The sequence below is a fragment of the Pogoniulus pusillus genome, chromosome 20 (assembly GCF_015220805.1).
Source record: "Pogoniulus pusillus isolate bPogPus1 chromosome 20, bPogPus1.pri, whole genome shotgun sequence".
Lineage (NCBI taxonomy): Eukaryota > Metazoa > Chordata > Aves > Piciformes > Lybiidae > Pogoniulus > Pogoniulus pusillus.
The window spans coordinates 5568178-5591062 of NC_087283.1; the positions used below are offsets into that span (position 1 = coordinate 5568178).

General features: G+C 40.7%; 1 long non-coding RNA gene across 6 annotated transcripts in view; it reads right to left on the minus strand.

The window, feature by feature from the left end:
- Window positions 1–22885, minus strand: part of LOC135184324 (uncharacterized) — a 413331-nt gene that overhangs the window by 218958 nt on the left and 171488 nt on the right. For all 6 annotated transcript variants that reach the window (XR_010305974.1, XR_010305973.1, XR_010305975.1 and 3 more), the window contains exon 5: window positions 18836–18961. This is a non-coding gene — a long non-coding RNA (uncharacterized LOC135184324). The remainder of the gene's footprint in view (window positions 1–18835; window positions 18962–22885) is intronic.

The window sequence follows — 22885 nt, forward strand, 5'->3', positions numbered from 1 at the left end:
TTTTACTTTCCAAATATCACACCAAAAACCTTTTAACAAAAACAGCAGGGAGAGAAAGCTCTTTAAACCATGATATTCCATGAAGGATTATGAAAATAGAGGTCATTGCAAGAAAGAGAATTGCAAATACAACTTGAAAAGCTTCTCACATTTGTAAATACATTGAGGAGAATTTATTCCTCTCTGGTCTTGCTACCAAAGGATATTTACAGGTTCCCAGGGAAAAAGGAAGGCGAAAAAAATGACATCAAATTTGATATACTCTGTGTGGTGCAACATGCTGATGTGTAGTAGTAACACTCAACTGAGCTTCAAAGGAAATGAGTTTTCTAGGCTGGAGTTACACATTATGGGCCTGATCCTGACAATGCACTGAACATTTCCTGAGAGCTTTTGTGTGCCCTTAGCTCTCACTGAATTCAGAGGCAGCTTTTGATTTCTTTTGGTGCTGGATTATGATCAGAAGTAATGAGACAAAAACATAGAGTGCTTCAAAGCAAGAGCTGGAGCTCATCTTCTCAGGGAGCTTATCGCGCTGGGGCCCCTGTCCTTCATTAGGGCTCCGGAGTGTTAAAATAATAACAATTACGATCTTAGTAACAAAATGAATCTTGGTTTGTCTCTTCAGAGAGCCCCAGACTCTGCACAATGACCTATCTCACAAACCCAGCACAAGAATGAAATGCATGTGGACTGCTAGCATAGGTGCTTTGGCATATCACTGACACATAAATGGAGAAATACTTCTCCAAGCCTTTGACTGACAGCTCTTATTAGCAGGTTTCAATGTCCTGGATCATTGAGGCCTTTTTTTTCCGCAAACCCCAAGTACCAACAGTCTTAAAATTATACCTCTTGAACGTACAGGCTATCTTATTTCCAAGCAACTAAACCCACTGCCATGTGCAGGCGACGTGCAGGCAGCCCCTTCAGACGCCAGCCCTGGGAGGTGCTAATTTGTGACAGACGCAGCTAGCAGGTCATTTTCCATCCATTACCAATGAATGGCTCCTAGAACTTCAAAAGTTCAGTTCAATTGGCATAAAGTTCAGCTCAATTGGTATATGCACTCTCAGATGGCCAAGGCATAAAACTCCTACTGATTAGAACTGGATTATCTGAAACATCAGACATTTCTACACTTGCACCACAAAAACTAGCTGGATTGAAGTGATGCACACCAGAACCAGCCTTCTGTTCCCAAACTTCTGGTGAATCCAAACACTGGAGATGATCTCTCTGAAGTCTGTGACATGGTACAGATGACATCCACACTGGCAAACCAGTCCAAGCCCTGCTCATCTCCGCATTAGGTCTGCCTTTGCTGCTCAGACTATACGGTTTGGCTTGAACTTGGCAGTTACTTTATAGCTGCAAGGTGAAACTCGTGATGACTGAAATCAACAGCACAGCTCTCACCAGCTATAGCAGAACTAGGATTTCACCTTATGCTTTCCTTCTGCATGAAAAAAACCCAAGCCGAGACGGAGCTCAACTTCTCACTGCCCAGACATCTGATACCAATAATACTTTTTTACTCTGTCCAAAACTATATTTAAATTGCATTTCTGGCAGGTTTTGAGATGTGTGATATAGATCTCCTGCTATCACATCAGATGTAGTTTCCTTCAGAACTGTTGAACCAGATGTAAAATGTGAGAGATGTAAAAAGTAAAATAAAAACCCTGCTCAAAGTAAAGTGTTTCTGGCATGTGGCTATTATATATGGGGGTTTTAGATGTATATCTCCACTTCAGCCATTTAAGAAGGTACACACTACCATAACTCTATTGGAGCTGATTAGTGCCAGCTACTTGTGATCAGTAGGAATTAAAAAACCAAGGGCTGCCAAACACTAACAATTTATAAACTGTATGCCAGCAATGTGCTGCAACCGAATATTCTGTAGTGCACTTAATTTCAAAGTAGAGCCATATTTAGAACACTGGTTAGGGAGGGAAGAAGCTAATATATCACAGCAGTGTTTGTTTTTCAGCACTTAGAACTATACATGTTCTGTTTCTTACTGACAGAGAACGGGAGGCACAGAGTGAAAGGAAATCTTGCAAGGATGTCAAGCATTTGCACAGACAACAGGTACAGTTGTAAAGTAATTCTCCCTTTTCAAGCATAAAATTGTCTCTTACAAACCTCAGTTGCAAATGTGTGTAGGATAGATTTGAGTTACAAATGAAAAGCAGTGAATGAATACTTTGGCAGTAAAGGTGAGTCAAACCACAGTGACACTAAGGAAGAAACAGCTGCACTCACAGCACATTAGCATCCTGATTGTGTCCCACTCCCCACAGACTGAATGATCACTTGCATGGCATTCCACCCTACCTGAGAAGCAGAGGAATTTAACCAACTGCCTGTTCTTAAGAGAGAAGGGCAGTGATTCTTCTGTCACTAGTGTTGTCTCTTTGCAACTCCTTTTTAGTCCAAGGAAATCACTACTGATTTATCGTACTGAGAGAATTAGTCTGAGTCTACTCCATCACAAGACCACAAGTCCTCCAAAAAGTAGGGCTTCCCATTTCCCAAGGACTTGAATTTATCCCTCCCTGGTGAATATTTGTCTATTAGCATCCCAAAGACACTATGCTGCACAGTGCCTTCAATTAGTTACTACCAGTTTGAACTACTCTGAAAATTAATATGTTTCCCGTGACCAAAAACAAGAGCAAAAAAGAAGGGGAGGGAGGAGGGGAAGAGCTACAAAGTTAGCTCATCTCATCAGCACGAATCAAAAAAGGCTTCCAAGAAGAAAATCTAATGAGACAAAAATTCTGCCTGATCCCAGGGGAGAGGAGATGGCTTTGTTGTACACAGCACCTTGACAGTAACTCAGAGGTGCAGAGATGGACACTGCTGACAAATGGGCACAAAGAATTGAACCTGCTGTAAAGAAGGCTCCTTTTCTATCATTCTCATCCATGAAATATACCCAAGGGATCTTTTTTTTCCCTTTTACTACGAACAAAAAACTTCCACACCTTACCAAGCCAAAAAGCCTCACTGAATTGAACCGAGTTAGAAGAGGAGCTAAAAAACCTCACCTGTAATCCTTGTAGTTAGTCTGTCTCTACACAGTGTTTTCTGTAAGAACCTAAATCCCTTTAAGTAAACAAAATATACTAAAAACTCTCTGCTGAGCCAAGCTCCTTCACTGGTATGAGTAATGTTAGGAGTTCAAGGAAGCAAAAATGCAAATCAGACCTTTGATAAGCAGGCTCCCCGATGCAAGATATGGGGAACAGAAACCAAGCAAGAGCCCCAGCATGACTGGAGAGCAAAGAATGTGATAATTCCCATTCTTGCTGACTTCTGGCAAGTGCTGCTTGGATACTTTAATATCATTGTAATTTGTAATTGTTCAAATTGATGACATCCCAGTTAATGGAGCTATAAAAATTTACTTGGGCTGAGGCTCAAGAGCATGCCTGTAGGACAGCGTGTGGGATTTGGACAAGGGAAATCACAGAGGCCTCTATGCTTGATACAGGCAGACTTAAATTAAGCCATTTTGAGAACACTCAGCAAATGATTTTCATGGTGGCAGCAGCCAGGAACCTTTCACACTGGCAGGGCAGTGCCAGCCCCTCTCCGCTGTATTCAGCACACAGCTAGCAGGAAAATTCCCACCAACGTGCTTGGAGCACCTTGCCCTTGTGCTTGCAGCCGAACACGCCAGGGTTCCGTGTAACCAGGAGCACTGTGGTGCTTCAGGAAGCACGCACCATCCCTTGTACTCAGAGAGAGTCCTGATACACCCTGGCTTACCCAAACGGCCTTAGCAGAAGCTGTGGAGTTAGGAACATATTTGTGATGACAAATGTAGACATTTCCCAATAGGTATCTTAATTTGGGATCCTCCACTGAATTGCCACACCCCGCTCCTGCAGTCTTAGATAGGGTGTTTGGAGAGGTATGGGTATCCAGATGTTCTTTCACAGAGGACTGGAAAAATCACTACAGACCAGGTTCAGTAGATGCCAGTTATGATCCTTCACATACTTTTTTAGAGAAATGCTGTAATCTAAAGTAACCAACATTGATTCTAATGGTAAGTGACATTCTAGTTCAGTCACAATTACAATCAACCAGACCTATTCTTCACATTAGTAGCTGGATATGATCCTTGAGTTCACACAGGGTTAAGTTTGTCATCCTCAGAGATTTCTTAATGACCCTTGTTATCTAAACCTGCTTCAGAATGGTGGCTGTGTATTACGTTTTCAGTGCACATCCTCAGACATATTAGGACAAGAAGTGAACCTGACAGGGAGAAGAATATTTCCTTTCTCCTCTGAAATGCCCCAGGAGGGTTTTCTGCAGGTGACCTCCTCAGACCTTGGCTCTACATTAGAGTTATTGTCCTGAGAGAAGATTCAGTTAAAACACTCGATTCATTTCATATAGTGCTCTTGAGTTTATTCTTGGTGGCAGCTAACTTGTAAAATTTTATTATGGATTCTTCTTTGGTTTGCTTGATGGAAAACAATTATTCTATCATCAGGTCTAAATGATATGCCTTAGTGAACCACACAGTTTTCTTTCCATTACTATTTCCAGATAAAACACTCATTTCTGCTTAAAAACAAGTAGATCCTAACATATTTTCAATACATTAATTTAGTCCTCAGACTTCTAAATGGCTGAGTTCAAAGAGGTCTGATATTCTAAAATAAGGCCTTATGGTTTATGAATACACTTTGTTGTTGTTGTTAATAATAATAATAGTGTAGAATAATGGTGTCTCTCACAAGAGCTGAGCTGACTGTCATAGGTAATATAGAAATGACTGTCCATCTGTGCTCTGAAGTGCTCATACTATTAGACCAAAAGTGCAAGAGTCTTACCCTAGCAAGTGAAACTGAAGCACAGAAAAGCATGCAACTTCTGAAACAATAAACAAGCTGTCTCTGAAGAGGCAGATGCATCTCCACAGCCTCACACAGGTACCAGCTCACACCCCAGAAGCAGCAGGGACCTGTGGGTGCAGCAGTGTCCCTGCTTTACTAGCTCTGCTTCTCAAACAGCCTGATGTGACCCTGCTGCTTCCAGAGCCAGCCTATGCAGAAGTAACTCAGAATCTCTGCAGTTAATTACAGAGGATAGGTGTACCCCAGGAACCTCAGAGGGTTTGAGAAGGACTATGCTGCCACCTAGAACCAAAACTACTAAATCCCAGCTGAGAAGAGTAACTCTAAGTCTGTTCAGGTGTGGTGCTTCTTACTCAGTGGAATTTTCTTCACAGCAGCCCTGCCATTTACCTGGGGAAAACTGTCAATGGCAGCAGAGCTAAGCCCACACAATTTATTTACATGCATGTTTTGAGATGATTGTAAAGCTTAGTGACCTCGAAATATATTGCTCTGCAGGGACTTTTCAGGGAGCTATTCTTACATTATGATAAAAATGTCAAGGCTGTGACCCCCACCCTGGTTTCATGACATTGCCCTGCAATGACACTGCTCTGCAGTGACAACCACCAGCTAAATCAAGAAGCTAAAGGCACCCTCTATCTTCCCTGAACACTGTGTGTTCTCAAAGATAAGTAAAAGTGGATAATGAATGTATCTGAAACCTTTTAAAACTTCACCAGGATTAGATAAAAGAACTCAACAATCTGCAAGCTGCAGCAGGTGCGGTCCCTCTGAAACAAAAGTGATTTCAGAAATGGGGAGGTTTGAGTTGGATGGGCCTGTTTTCTGGGGAAAACCCCAAGCTTTCCAGGCGTTATGTGCACTCTCTCTCATGCAGGCACATGGAATTGAACATTCCCACTGGTTTCACCAGTCTTCAGGTAAGGATGGTCTGTGCTTACAGGAAGCAGAGCACAAAACACTTGTATCAAGCCCTTTAAGTCCCTGGGCAATAGGCACTTAAGTTGAGGTTCGCCTCTTATCCCTAACATTTCCTGTGTCCAAGTTGCTGTTTCTAGTAGAATTTTCTCTTGCAAAACAATCTGTCACCTACTGAAAAACTCACAGATACTGATAGAGCCATTATTCATGTATTTGTTATATATCAAGTGAAAAATCCAAGCCACCAGAAATACTGTGTGGTTTTCCTAGTGCACTGTGCAGTCAGACTACTCTGGTGAGACAGCAGAGGCAACCTAGGAAATCAGTACTGCAGGTTTCTATTTAGAATCTGGTTGAAAGCACAAGGAACACTTGAAGCAGCTTTGTGCAAAGCCCATTCACAGCAATGAATCTTGTCTTGTAGCAAATATCATGGTGGGGTTAAAGTCTGTTGAAAAGAAACAGGTCTCTTGGATAAAAACCTAAGGAACATGATTTTATTTAAGGCTCACTGGCAAGTCCCAGTAAATCATTCAATCGTTTGTGTTTTGGTTTATTTCCTTCATGCTTCCATATACACTTGAATATCAATTTGGAGACATGTAGAATTATATGATCCCATGGAAATTAACATAAGAATGGATATTAATATGATAATTAATAATACATTTAAATGTGTGTCATGCATACGAGTGAGCCAAGAACGAACCAAATGTATTGTACCAACTAACCCCCCATGGTTACAAGACAGAAATAAACAGCATTTTGTAATTATACACAGTGACATATTTTCTCATATCTACTGCCAAATGAAAAAATATCACTTTTTGGAATTAAAAGAGAGAGCAGCAAATAGAAACAGCTATGTCATCAGTAATTGCAAACATGCTTTCAGCTCCAGCTTCTGATAACTATCCAAAGACGTTCTTTGAATTGGTAAAATTGACAACACTCCAAAAGTAGAGGAGTCCTTAAGGGCCATGTTCACTCCTAACAAGTCAGATAAAGAAATCTGAGTGCCAGAGGAGTGCCTAGAAAGTTTTGCAAATCAGCAGCACAACTGAAAAGTAAAGAGTGCTGCTTGTAAAGGGTTTTTTCAGAATATTACAAGATTTCATTAACTTTGCCCCATGGGGCCTGATCAAGTTGCCCATAAGAGATGGACAACAGGTTGACTTCATTTAAAATGCAAGCACCTCTCACAGGATCACTAAGAGGATTGCTTAAGACAAGTCTTAATACAGGAGCCCTCTAGCATGTGATAAAACAAGCTGGTGAAATCCAGAACAATTTTCCAGCAGATAGTCAGAAAACTTGGCTCCAAGAGTTTTACATCTAAAAGATGCTTTTGTAGGGCATAGTTCTTGGATGCAAGTGAGATTTCAGTCCAAGACAGTGTCTCATGTTCCTCAGTGCTAGTGGGAGAAGCTGGTGACCCCACACACAGACCCTCAGGTAAACTGGCTTATGTTAAAGAGGTCTATACAATAATCCAGCGGCAGACAGAGGGAGAGCCTGCCAGATCTCTGCAGCCAGAAAGACATTTAACCAGCTTGATCATGTTTGAACATTAATCCTTACTTAACAAGGATTACTGCTTGATAACATCACAGGCAAGCAGGAAAGTAAGGTCCCTACTCTGAAGTTTCTTATGTAAAGAAATTTGGTCTTGCAAGTATCACACTAAACATCACATTAAACATCGAAGCCAGGAGCAGCCCAGAGATCCTGATCCTCATGAACTGAATTGGAATTAGGACACTAATATTCTAAATCTCTAATACTCCAGATCTAGGGAAGGTGGCATCCCCAAATATCTGCAGTTCATAGATGACACACAAGTAATGAAACACACCTCAGTGATAGCAGCCTTAGTACAAACTCCATATGGAATTGCCCAGGAGAAAGGCCCATCAAGAGAAACGTCTCTTTATTCACCTGGTTGAACAACCAGGTACTAAAAGCCTATAATGACCTACAAAACTCTCTCCACTCAGTACACAGATATATCCCATACATCCCACACCACTCTTACACGATTTGGTACTGTTGGTTGTGGGATAAGTAAGTTGTGAGTGACTTTAAATATCCTGACCTTTAAGTTCAAAAATATCTTCATATTTTTCCTCCCTAGAAATCAGCATTTTCCCCTGTGATTAGCTGCCTCCCATCTACTTGTGGTGTTCAAGCAACTAAAATGCTACATTCAAACAATGATTAATAAAGTTTGGTGGGGCCCAAAAGTTGCCATAAAGATATCTTTGTGTATATCTAAAAGTATGTGTAAATATGTATTTGGGCAGCTGTTGAAACCAAACACCTCAGCTCTTTCCAAACAGTATAGTTTGATAGTGTAATGCACATTTAAAGATTTTTAAAAAATAATCTGCTTTATTTATATTTATTTACTCACTCAAAGTATGTCAAGCCTTCAAAACCTTTACGAGCTGTGTGTGAACTAAATAGGCATTCACTCATTTTATGGTTATGATTGGTTTTGGTGTTGTTGCTGTTGTTATGTTGGGTTTCATTAAATGCAGAATCAAAGAAAGGTTTGGGTGAAAAGGCACCTCAAAAGGTCATCTAATCTAACTCTTCTGCAATGAGCAGACCTGGTCCTCTAGACCAGGTTGCTCAGAGCCTTCTCAAGCCTGATCTTGAATATCTCCAAGGCTGTGTCCTCAACTATCTCTCTGGGCAACCTGTTTTAGTGTTCCACTACTCTCGTGGTAAAGAACTTCCTCCTAAAGTCCAACCTAAATCTACTGTTCTCCACTGCCCCTTATCCTATCAATACAGGCCCTAAATGCTACTCTTCTGCTGTGTGCAGAAACTACTACAGTAGTATCTCAGATACCATTGCGCCATCAGCAAACCCAGAAAATGTTCAGAGCACTTAAGAGATCTGCAGAGACTCAGGCCCAAGAGTGTAAAGTGCATCAAACAATTTACCACAGGCCTATCTATATATCACAGACATCAAATTCAACTTTGAATGCAAGAGGGGAAAAAATGAGAGATATGAAACTCATATACTGTAATTAAATGGAAAACACATGCAAACTGTAGCAGAAAAATAATAGAAACATGAATCGTGCCTATTGCATCTGTCTGTTATTACGGTAGGAGTGGCAATGATTAGTAGAAATAGGGTTGCAAAATGATTTCTCATACAATATCACTTCCTGTGCCCACAGGGTAACTGATAAAGACAAGTCACCCTCAGGCAAAGGCAAAGGCAGAAAGCACAGTCCTTTCTGCTGGGAAAACGAAGCACTCACCTGTGCAGAGGCCTTGCCAGCCAACGGAGTTGCTGACTTCTCATCCTTCAAAGGTACCAGCACACAACTCTTGGAGCTGCCATACTTACTTGAGAGAAAGACAGCCCTACCAGGGACCTACAGCCTGGAAGGTCCTAGGACAACAAGAATCTACTTCGGAACTATCCCACACAAGGGAGGAATGTGAAGACTGCTCTAACAGCCTTAAAATATTGACTTTCATGGTTAGTACTATGCAAATTCAGCAGTGCATAGCTGTGAACTTTTTGCAGAGGGGCTCAGACTGAGCACTTGCCATTACACACACATATGAGCAGCCCCATTGAGTGCAGCAAGAATATTCCCATACTCAGCATTATTCATGAGCGTTGTGCTGTGCCTTGTTACGTACCAAATGTAAAACACTTTGGTTAACATACACACACAGGGGTCCTCCCAGGGCCCTAGTACGTACAGCACTGCAACAGGTAGCACTCAGCCATTAATATGTAATGGTTGTGAGCTGTAAGAGTTTAACCCTGAGGTCTTCCAGAAGCAGAACTTAACACATTGCCTAAGACTACAACATAAACCAGCGGCAAGCTTGAGCTGGCAATCTGGGTGGAGGATCTCCCCCTCTCCACCCAAGCCTGACTCACTGCAGCTCCCTGCAGCTGAAATACGAAGGGACAAGATCCTTGTTGGTGGTTGATGCAAGTGGTTTGGCTGCCTTTCAGCAGTGCTGAAACAGGGGACCTTAGTGGAAACATCTAAAGTTCCCAGCAGCTCTGAAGCTGCACATTAAGTATTCTGTCCAGCAGAAACTAGGGTGGGCTGTAATAGATTTGACTGATGCTGTCTGTGCAACTGCACTGACTCCCAAACAGTGCAAGGGAGAGGAAGCTAAACTGACTTAAAACATCTCTGCTTTTCCCGATTCCTAGGGCTGCATCACTCAAACATGCCACTGCAATGCCCAGCTACTGCACACATGTCCAGTCCTTACAGATCCCCTGCTATAGGCCCTGCTGATTAACCTGATTAACCGAAACCCTCCTGGATTCTTTATAGATCGTGCTGAGTTTGGAGAAGGTGCAGAGAACATCATTTTTCATAAGAAGCATAGGCACCTTTTGCTATTACAAATACAAGAGCAATAACCATATATACAGGTCTGAGCAATAATGGAGATTCTGGCAGATATTTTTTCCCTGTCATAAGCACGCTGGGCCTAAGGCAAGGTTCTCCTCTATTTAATAAAGAAAATGGAAAGGTAGGTAGAAAAATAAAATTAAAAAAAACTCTGCACTGCCTCTCAAATTACACAACCTGCTAAATATTTAGGGCATTCTTTCCCACAAACACTTCAGATGGATGAGAAAGAGGTTTGTCTTCTTGACAGTTCACATCCTCTTGTGGGCCAGACTCATTCCTCTGGAAGCTCACTGAAGTCAATGATACAGCATCAGGGATGACAGATGAAGCTCACAACCCACATTTTTGTGGTACCTATCGTGCATTCATACAAATCAGCTCAGGATTAAGATGCAAGAGAAGACACTAAAGGTTTGGGTTAAGGAGACAACTAAAACAGCAGAAACAGCTTAAAATCTATGGCAGATGTGTGTGTTTAATTCCATTTTCAGTCTCTTGGCTAGAAGGGAAGGGCTTGAACCACGTAACAGTAACTAACATTGTTTTTCAGTATCTGCTTAGAGTGCCACATATTCTTGCTGTTCGGGCTTTTTTTTCCCCTCAGTTGTAGTGAATTGTCACCAGTGCTCTCAAGGCATGGCTCATTATCTTCATTACAAAGAAGAAAGGGACAAATGCTTACAGTCGACTAATAATAGATGCCCTGCAAACAGCTCCTAGCTTTGCATATCATTAGCCAAAAACATTTTCAGCTTCCTTCAACACATCAACTTCTTTGTCCTTTTAAACTGGAAATAACAAATTTGATTTCAATAACAGGCCTCAACCAGCGTGAGCTGATTAGCAAATGAATTAGAAGTTCACCTCAAGTCCAAATGAAAATCAGTGAGGAGTCATTAGATCAAGTAGAAATGAAAGCAAAGAAGACAACTAGCCATAGCTGTAATCATCCCTCCAAAATTAATTTAGCTATCAACCAAATAACTGCTGTGTTAAAAGCTTTTTCACATTATGTTCATCATCATAATTAAAATACAATGCTTTAATAAAAGAGTTTCATTTATACGCTGATAGTCAAGCTGAAACTCAACTTGATTTGGGGCTGTTCTCAATTAAGAACTCTTTATGGTCTCCAGAATCCATTCTTGGATGCTTCTGAGGTTCTGCACCAGAAAGAGGAGAGGAAAACTGGCAAATCATAATAGAGATGTGAGAACTGGGGTGGGGGGAGGGTTGGGAGGGGTGGGGTGGCAGGGAGAAGAGCAAAACCCTCTGGAATCTGAATTCTGAACTCAATCAAAGCCAAGCTGCACCAAAATGTAAAATTCTGGCCAACTTACTAACTTCTAGTAGCATGATTTTAATTTTCAGTACTTACTTTGCAGCACATATTGATTTCACATGAGGTAAACCACTATTTCAAAAACAAATTTTCATTCTGCAAGATTTTGATCTGCCCTTTCTCAGTCCTATCTACCACACTGAACTTCCCACATCCAACCCAGTGTGAACTAGAATCCCAGGTCACACAGCTGCCTTTTGACAGCCCAATCTCTGCTGACAGCACTTTAACAGGCACACTAGAACAGTGAGGATGAGCACGTTCTGTGTCACACTGGCCTCCCATCACCCAATTTGTGTCTGCAGCTGAAAGCCACCTCCTTGTCTAACAATGCTGCTGAAGCACAGCAGCATGCAGTACATATCCTCTTGTGCTACCCTCCTCTACTTTGCCACAGGGAAAAGGTGGAGACATGACAAAGAAGCAGCAACTGTTCTTCCTTACTTCAAAAGACAATGCCATGCCACTAATAATCCAGCACACTTAACTAACAGCCAGCTCTATAAACAGTAATTAAAGATGCCTTCTGGTGTACCTGCAAAGGAAACATCATTTTTGTTCTCCACAAGGACCACATTCTCTTTAGTGACTTCTGATTAAAGGAGCCAACCTTGAGCACAAAAGGTTTAATTTTCAGGGGGACAAGCAGCTACAGGTCACAGTGTACAGCCTTCTAACAGTGTCTCCTAGCATCAGCTGAAAGTTAAAATCTGATCTTTTCCTCAGAAAGCCTTATAGTTTTTCATTTCAGAAACTTTCTGCATACTGCTAATCAGTCATTTTGAAAGAGGGACAGGATTCATCCACAAAGCATTGTGAAATCTGGTAATCATTTTTCATACACAAAAATTAACACCCCCTTGCTCAGTCCCCTGACATTTCACTGAGTAAACCTGCCAGGGATGAATTAAACCAGCATTCTGAGATTCGCTGTGTGGGTTTTCCATATTCTCATGCTTCTTTCATTTTCAATCTGCAAACTGGCCAAGGATTTTACCACTAAACATTTACCTACTCCAAAAACTAAGCCTTCTCTGAGCACTACTTGGAAGTGAAAACTGGTGACAGTTACAGCCCTGCCCACTCAGAAAACCCAGAGCAACCTGGGTGAGCCCACAGACGCCAAGTCACTGCTCTGTCTAATTACAAACCCGAGGCAGATTAACCTTTGATGACTAAATTAATCTTCTAAATAAAATGAATATGCATCAGCCTGCAAATTAGGATTAAATGCTTAGCAGAATCTTTATGTGATCAAGCAGGTTTTGTGGTGCAGATGTTAACCATTAACATGAAGCAATAAAATCATTCCTTTTTCTTATAATAACACCTAACAATTCTAAAGCCACCTTTCATCTGAGAATCTCAAAGGGTTTCATAAACATAATTAATTAACCCTCTCAGCATCCAAAGCAAGAGCATAATAATATCCCCATCCAACAGCTGAAGAAACAGAGGCATAGCAACATCCTAGAGCACGTGCCACAGATTCTGCATAAGGTGGATGTTACATGCTTTGAAGAAAAGAAACAAACAAAACCAGACAGTAGCTTCATCCCTTCTCTCACGTAGCCAGGGCGGCTTCTCCGTAACACAAAGTATCAGTGCACACACACATCCCTGTCCCAGAAATGCTGGTGGTGGCTCTATACAACACTTCAGGTCAGGCATTACCTCTGCCAAACACTGAGACATCAGACAGGTGGGCACTGCTTCACCTCATCTACCTGCTGATGGAACAGGCTCATACATCTGCACCAGCACTTCTTTTTACTTAAAAAAAGCAGCAGTGAAACTTGTCTCACTACTGAACAAATAAAAAGTAGTGCTGCACTTTCTAATTGACTCTCCATTCTGAAATAAATCATTCCAGGGGTGGAGGTGAATCTCTTCTTGAGAAAAAAATGTTTCTTCTTGATTCATTCCTTGGGCAATGGGAACTGCAGGCTTTTAATCTATCTGCTTCTCACACATACCACTTACAAGGATATAGTCACAAGGAGATGCAGGTGATGCCAACCCCACTTCCACCTTACTACTGGTGGAAAAGCTGCTCCTGCAACATGATACCTCTATTACCTATATGATGCCTACATGGGGCAAAAGGCTTGTATGTAAGGCTACCACTTCCATCCAGATCCTGACATTGAAAGAAATGTAGCCATGCCTCTTCCAGACTCTCCCAGAAGACCAAATAGTTTCAGGCAGCCAAGGAAACAGTCTGCTGCAGTCCACTTTCTGAGCTACTTCTTCCAATGGGATATCAATTTCCAAGCGGATTAGAGTGAGGAATTTAAACAAAAGCATGCATCGTGACTTTCCAGCCTTCCTACTCCTGAACTTATGTTCATTAGTTTCAAACATTAGGTGTTTGATTATTATCAAACTGTAAAATGAAGTTTTAATTTGATCTATTTGAATCAAAAATCATGTAAGTGCCTGGACAGGCAAGTGAGAATTCATATCCATGATAATCCAGCGTTGCTGTCCAGTCACAGCAGCTTCTCCTGCTATGTAAGCTGCAAACTAATCTGATGGTGTAAAATGTCCATTACTGTAAATGTAATTTTATTTGCTTAAAAGGGAACTGGGTATGTTCTTAAGGTCAGTTTAAATTTCCTGGCTTCTAAAAGGAAGCTTAAACTAGAGATTTACAGCTATTTTAGAATATCGACATCACATATATAATTTTGGCATATAAGTGACTTCCACAGGACTGGAAGTTAGGCATTTAGAAGCATTTGTTATTTTCATACAATGACTTCTAAAATCCATGGAAAATTTCCAAGGACTTAATAAGCTTTGGACTAGGCACTTTATTCCTGTGAATGTAATTCTTGATACCTCTCATAACATCTCAGGCCACGTGAGAAACTTAGGAAAAGCAATTAACATTCCTCCATCAACTTTTGTATTTACATTTTAAATTTATCATTTGAGACTTTAATTCTCCATAAAACTGCTTAAATATACATAACTTCAGTGTTATTTAAATGTTTTATGATATTCCTGAAATGATCAGCTAATTAAAATCACCTAATTTAGTACCCTAAATTTACCTTCTTTTATTTGGAAGGAATTGGATTTAATGTGCAGGTTTTGTTCATTTTCTTCCTGAGAAAATCTTAATTTGGAAGGAAGATCATGATTATACAGTAGGGAGGAGGATGCCTTCTAGGCTGCAAACTTCAACTAGTGGTAATCATTAGCGACCATGTATGACATGAGGGTGTGTAATTAAGAAATAAATTTATTACAGAAACTTGGAATTATCAATTAAAAGGTAGTCAGTGCAGTCCCACAAGGTCCGATATGATTATCTCCGTTATCTGAGCTGTCACTTCCAATGCTGCTTTGAATCTCAAGGACCTCTGAGGGGTGCTCCGTGTGTCAGGTTAAATAAGTGAGACAACCTTAGTGGAAAACTGCAATGATACAAGCAGGTGCAAACACAACTCTTGCACAGAAGAATAAAGATGTCAGCTTCAGTTTGAGTATTACTGGCAAACTGTTCTGCCTTCCTACTGTACTTCCGAATGGACTGACAAGACCATTCAATTAGTGGCTGTACCACAGGCTGTTTGATGGGTTAGTGGAGGCAAAACCTCAGGGGCATTAAAGGACACCTCCAGCCTGTTATATTTTTTCTTACTACCCTTGGAGACTTTGCTTTTTCCCTTCTTCAGGGATTCCTGAAGTTTAAGGCCAGAGGAGAGAGTTATATTATCTAGTCTGACCAAGTATATATGCTACAACTCTGAAGCTACACTCTCTGAACTATGGCCCGTGAACCCTTCTTTTTTCCTGTACGCTACCTGTCATAAGACTGATCTACAATTGTATCTCAATGATAAGACAGTAAATCAGTGCTGGAAAACAAATACATCCTCCCACCAGCCTTTCTCTCCAACGTCCCAACTCTAGGAAAATTATTCAGTTGTTTACCCAGAAACAGAAAGAAAAAAAACTACATCCTCTGATGAATGATCTGATTTTGTTTCTTATGCTGAGATTCTCACATATCTTGCTTTGGGGGTCTATCTTAGACCAGAAATAAAATGAACAGAAAATGTCACCTCGTTGGGGTAGATGCATTTTAAATACCTTACATTCACCTGTGGAGACTGGGTACACCTATTTATGAATTCAGATACAAAGCAAGTGGAGTTAAAAGACAAGTTGTTCATCCACAGACAAAATCCTATTTTTATCTAGCACTATATAACTTCTCCAAACCAGTACACACGAAGAAATCTAACATAGTCTTCACAACTCCAGTACCTGCCCATGCAGTAAAAAATCTGACATTTACCAGGAAGAGGGAAAAGGAAAATAACAGCTCAGACCTCATGATATCGTTATTTAGGATACAATGTCTTGGCTCTGAAATAAAGACTACTGTAGACACAAGAACACTGACAGACAGTGATCATCCCTTCTTTAAAACTATGCTGACAGCTTCAACCATTCTTCAATCTGGTATCAGGGAGTGTCAGTAAGAGTGAAATACTGCTTACCTTACTGTACCATGCAAAATGTAACGTCTCTGTCTCTCCCTGGATTCGCCCCACAAGCATTCCAAAATGTGCAAAACAAAACCACACAAAACTCAGATGATTTCATATCACATTACGTAGTCAAAACACAGAACAGGTTCACAGAAGGATTTGCTAAGGTTCACCAACCTGTTGAGTGAACCTGGGCCCAGCTCCAAGCAAATCTGGATTGATTAATGTTTTCTTTAAATCCACATCACCTGATGTTCTTTGCTACTGATGTGAACCTCAGCTTTTTCTTTTCTCTTTGGAATTTCAAGTGCAGAGCTGAAAACAGCACACAGAATGCACATCCACGTGCTCTTCACTAACTGAAGGCCACGTAGCACTGCAATGAAGTATTGCAAACCCAGCATCTCACCAGCCTCAGCAGTATTTTGCACCTCTATCAGCTCTTTGGTGAGGTTGAGGTGTTGGTCTTATTTCAAACTCTTCAAGCATGTAGGAACACAGCACTAAAGGAGCTCTTTCTGCATTTTAAACATGGGATAAGACTGAGAGATACTCAGCTATACAAGGAATGGAACCTCTCTCTAACAGACCCTCTGAAATCAATGGAACTACTTATGGAGTAATATACCATTACCCATTGTGAGTAAGAGCTACTGTAAATAAGCTTTGGAAGCTACATTCCAGCTACAGTTGCGCTTGGTGGTTTGTAATATCCCAGCACTTGCTAAATGTAAATAAATGAAATAAAGTGGGAGAGAGTGATACTCTGATTTCTGTTAGCACTGACTCTACATTTGTTCCAAGTGTCTGAGCAATCAGAACACTACATAAATACCTTGCCATGCCTGTGGGATCCCATGTTAAGTTATAATCCATCACTGAAGCAGGCAGCTGCTTCTGAAGACATGCTAAAGCATTTCTGAGGTTGAATGTAATTCATTGCTACACTCTCTGGTTACATGTTTATTTCCTTTAGCAGGAAGAAGCGGCTACATGCAGAGCAGTTGCATGCTGCAAATTTCACTTAAAATTTGCATCATATTCAACCATTATTGACCAAAGGCTCTGTAATTTATCAGCTGATTTATCTTCTCCCTTCTCTAAGAATTCTTTCTCAAGAACCTTTACATAAAGCTCTTCTATCTTGACATAAAATCATAAATAGGGGTAAGGTTAATTATTTGAAAACTGCATAGGTTTTAAGGATCAAACAAGATACAACCATTCAGACAAATAAGAAGAATCTGTCCCACCATATCCTCACTAGACACACATAAGAACATGCATTATATGTGTATGAAGAAAGTCTCCACTTATCACATATCTGCTTTATTTATTTACTTTGTTTCTGACTCCTGGTTTCAGACAAACAAATGAAAAAAACAACTCGAGGAAACTGTTAAAGAACTGTCAAAGTTCCTGTTGGAATAGAAAGGGAAGAGGAATATTCTAAGACAGACTGTTCCCTCAATTTCTTCTAGCCAATTTGTAGTCCCTGCAGATTTGCACAAACTTTGAACAAGCGCAGAGGCCTGGCAGTGCTGACATGAACTGAACTCCTCTCGCCTTGTGAAATTCAACCGCTGCAACTTCATAGGCAGCTTTGGCAAGACGCAGAGAAGATCAGCCCAAAAGAAAAAGAGATTTAAATCCAACTGGATTTTTAAGGAGAATTTTTGTCAGCAACTGGAAAAGCCCCCAGTGTTTCACTGGGGAACATTCTAGCCGCTTAATTTTTCACTTATGTGTTTGCATTGCACTGGAGCCCATCCACAGTGTCCTGAGTTCCTGCTTTTTCCTTTTCCTAACACTTTAAACATCAGTGTCTACTAATAATCCAAAAAGAAGGGGAATCTTTAATGTTTAGGCTATAAATATGCCATTTAGTCTCTAGAGTCTAACTTATGTCAAAGGCATGAAATGATGACCATGAAAGGGAACTCTACATCTGTGTTTGCTTAGCGGAAGAACTGCAGGGCTGACCTGTGGACTGCTGTGGCTGTTTAATATGGTCTCTGCAAACCGTTCAATAACATCACAACTGTTGTTTAATCCTCTTACCAGTACCATTGACACTATTTCATGTTCTACCAATTTCAAGCCACCTGCAGAAATACTTGCTGCTCTGGCAAGCCAACAGAGGGCCAAATTCTTTAAAAGGCAGCAGCTCTAATCTTCCATGTATAATTTCAGAATGAGATTATTCTTTCTTTTGTGGGAACATTTTTGCATAATCCTATAGTCAGAGTCTCACTTTACTTTGATTTTTGCAAGACCAGAGTAAAGGTAATCCAAGGTGAGGATCAGAGCTCAAAGCTCCAGCAAGCTGAATGTTCTGTAGCGAATATCCAAATATATTGAGACTGTATCCCCAAAGGTGTTCAGGTACAAACCCCTCCATTATTTTGCCTTTGGGAAGAACCAAAAGTATATTTCACAAAGAATAAAGAAAAGGCTGGGTTTCCCCTTTCAGCTGGGTTCCCTATGGAGAGTTGGAGGCAATCACAGAAATAAGCACAACTAAGTATATTCAGTTAGTGATTCCCAATTCAGTGTTCAACGTTACAAAACTCATTTAAAATTACTGAAAAAGAAAGAAGAAAAGGATCTGTTAATAAACCCCATCTCTTAATGATTTTCTCATGCATTTCCAGAGAGTCACAAAGAGTGCTAGACCTTGAAGGGGAAGGATTTGAGTGAGTGAAAACTTTGTGGCTTTGGAAGAAACTAAGGTTTATGATGCTGTACAATCATTCTTACCTCTCTCTGGGGACCTTTAGGAAGTCACAATCCATTCAGAAGAATCAATTATTGAATGTAACAATAAGAGCCTTGTGCTATCTTTCATGTCATGTCACTGTCTTCTGTCAGAGAACACAAGTGGGTCTGGAACCAAAACAGACACATAGTGTGAATTAACTGCAGAAAAAAAGCAGAGCATCTAAAAATCTGGAAGACTGGTTAACACCAATGTCCTGCTCAGAGTACTACACACCATAGAAACTGGTTGAAGAAGAATGTTTTTATATGCAACACACTCAGGCTCCCACTATCACTCCAGACCTCTTCTATCTATGCCAAATTCCAGCTGCAGTCTGTACTTGCCTCTGAAGAACCAGAGCTAATAGCAAAGTAAGAGTCATATCTATTGGCTCCTTTGCCAGCATTTCACAACAGATATCATATGATTAGGTGTTAAGTGGGACTATTTGCACTTTTGCTTATGGGAGATATAATTATGTCATTCTGCATAATGCCAAAATGACTGGTTTTAAGTAGCAGCTGCACAAAACAGAGATACTGGTTGGACAGCACAGAAAATGCCATCTTAAATTAAACCAGTACAGTAAAAAAATATACACAGAAATATACCTATAGCCCCCTTACTAAGAGAAGGGCATTGAGTTGTGGAAGCATGTCCAAAGGAGGCCAACACAGCTGCTGAAGGACCTGGAGAACAGGTCTTCTGAGGAGCAACTGAGGGAGCAGGAGTTGTTCTGTCTGGAGGGAGGCTGGGAAGAGACCTACTTGCTCTCTACAACTACCTGAAAGGAGACTGCAGTGAGGTAGGTGATGGTCTCTTCTCTTAGGTATTAGGAAAAAAAAAAATCTTTATTGAAAGAGTGATCAGGCACTGGAACAGGCTGCCCAGAGAAGTAGTGTAGTCAACATCCCCAGAAATGTTTACAAAACATCTAGACCTGGCACTTTGAGATGGTTTAATGACCATGGTGGTGTTAGGTTGATGGTTGGACTCAATAACCTTCTAGGTCTTTCTCAAGTGAAACAATTCTGCAATTCTAGGACTATCCAGCAGGCAATGTTTTTACAAAGAGATCATGCCAATGGTTCTGAGACAGGACTCTGCCTCTTTTCTTGCCTGTGAAAGTTTTGCCAGGCCCAGAGTCCTTACAATACCAGTTATGGTTTGACACATCCTTAAAACATAATGAATTCAATCCTCTATGAGATTGTGATCCTGGTGTTTGTCACAGAGCAGGCCAGCACTAGATGGCTCAGTCAGTGTTCTAGGTGAGGCTGCACACAGAATCATAGAATCATGTAGCTTGGAAGAGACCTCCAAGCTCATCCAGTCCAACCTATCACCCAGACCTAGACAGTCAACTAGACCATGGCACTAAGTGCCTCATCCAGCCTTTTCCTGAACACCTCCAGGGATGGCAACTGCACCACCTCCCTGGACAGCCCATTCCAATGGCAAATCACTTCCTCTGTGAAGAACTTCCTCCTAACATCCAGCCTAGACCTCCCTTGGTACAGTTCTGTCTGCAAAAAACCTTAAGGGCAGCACAATAGGAGAGACTGGTGTAGAAAAACCATATACAGCCATCCTCCCTAGACTTAGTAGTAAGACACTGGAATAGGTTGCCCAGGGAGGTTGTGGATGCTCCCTCCCTCGAGGTGCTTAAGGCCAGGTTGGATGAAGCCTTGAGCAACCTGTTCTAGTGGGAGGTATTTCTGCCTGTGGCAGGGGGTTGGAACTGGATGATCTTTGAGGTCCCTTCCAACCTAAACCATTCTATGATTTCTCCTGGGAAATTAGATTAATAACTGTCCTTGACATAAAAAATACAGAGGAAAGTACATTTAACTTTTATTATTTTTCAGATGTGTCCTGATTTGATGGCACAGTAACAGTAATTCCATGAGCTTTGAACAGAATAATCCTAAAATAACAAGGTTACTTAGAAGTGCTGTTATATTTTAAGCATATGAGTAAGGTGGTGGCAGCGGTAAGAGTCTGCCACAGAGATGTTCTACAGAGGTCAAAAGGAGATCACCATTTGCTTAATTTAAATAAATCAATTTGTTAAACAAGGAGCTGCTGAGATTATACAGTTAGAGGATGAAAAGCAAAGAAAGATAATTATTTTTGTTTGCATAAATCATTTTCTTATTACTTGAGGATCAGGGTGGTATTGTTTGGGTTCAAGGAAGGAGGGCAAAAGAAGATAACTATATCAATTTGCTGATCAGGGTTACATGGGATTTTGCTGCTGGGTCTAGAGAAAGGAAAGAAGATCATTATTTTTATTTAAATAAATCAATTTGTTGTGATGGAGGATCACATGGAGTTGTGCTGTTTGTAAGGAAGGCATAGGAAATTCTTCTTTCTGGGTAGCTGTTTGGAGAACAAGTGTTCAGACACTACCAGATGGAGAAAGGACAAAAGAACCTTGAAAGACTCAGTCTTTGGGATCTTTTACTGGTCTCCAATTTGAGTTAAAACAATAGCTGTTTCACTTTAGCACACTGAGTCAGAGTTTTATATATATGCATCTGTGTATGTAAGCTATGTATATAGATGATGAGATAGCCAGAGAGCAGCTAATGTGGCCTCATCCTGCAAAAGTCCTTGTACTTTGAGGCAGTGCCTGACATAGCTACTGGGAAAATTGTGATTGCCTTCCCAGGACACAGGATCAGTCCTCCAGTGGGGAATACTCACTGAGATCAATGGCCATTCTGTGTGCACACACTTTAAGGGCCTGATGTTTTTTTGCTGTTTTTCTGAGGCAATTAATGAAGCTCTGTGTGTAATTTTAAAGGCCCTTCATGAACTAACTGGAAATCTACAGCAGTGTAGATTGGTGAACTCATATCCAAAAGTAATAGCTTCAGTATTACTGCCAAAAATTGACTAAGCACTCTTTGTGCCTGCAAATGGGGTTCTGTAGGCAGTATCCCTCTATCTGCCTTCAAGGGATAATCTCCTCTTACAAATAAAACAATTGTTTCATTTGCTCATTGCCGTGGTTGAACGAGGCTGCAGAAATGAATCTCACTGGTTTTGAATGTTCCAAGTCAATCAAGTCAAGATCTGGGGAGTGGGGCTGCTTTCAATTAACATGTGTTGCTATTTGTAAAACTAGTTTTAAAAAACATATTTTCACAGGCTTGGATATGACTCATGCAAACTACTATAAAAACCACTCCTCTCACTGTACCAAATTGAAAGATGGCTCAAATGTAGTGTAAAAGTCAAAAATCTCTGTCTCTTGGATGAATGCCTTCCATATATTAATACCTTGAGGTACAATGAAGGAATCACCTAGCTAGCTCTTAGAAAATGAAACAATGATTAATTAATTATAGAAAATAGTGGGCCCTTGCCATCCCTTGGATGCTTTCAGAGTCAATGGCATGGTCCAGGGGATGGATTTGCATTTGTAACAAGAATGATAAATCTAACTAAACATCTTTATTTCTACAGTACGTTCAAGAAGCATTTTTATTTAGTGCAGTCATATATCTCCACATTATTTTGAAGTATGCTTCTTTATTGCTTTTATGTCTTCACAACTGCCTGAGGAAAGCATCCTTTTCTCCCTGCGTTTCATTGTTGTTACCCTTGTAGAGTATAACATGCACAAACTTGATTATGATTAATTGAGGGTTCTGGCAAATTATGTTTTTATTCCTTTCCATCTAAGTCTCCCATCTGCTCAAGGGAAAAAAAATAAAAGGAGATTTTACAGTTATAAGGACACTTGGGGCTTTCTGGGTAAATCATCAGAACAACTTGTTCAGCAGCAATGGCTGCAAGTGAAGAAAGTCCTCCTTCACTCTTACATCATCAACACATAAACACATCTCCATCCCGCAAGTAAGGCTGAGGGACCAAAATAACTGGTCAGACTGCATTTGCTCTAAAACCTTGCTGCAGAGCTGGAACTTCAAACTGAGTCAAAGCAGCTTAGAATATTGGTCAATTAGATGCTACCACCAAAGAAGCTCTTAAAGCAGTTAAATGTGTAAATACAAGCACCTGTGTCTTTCAGCATGAAG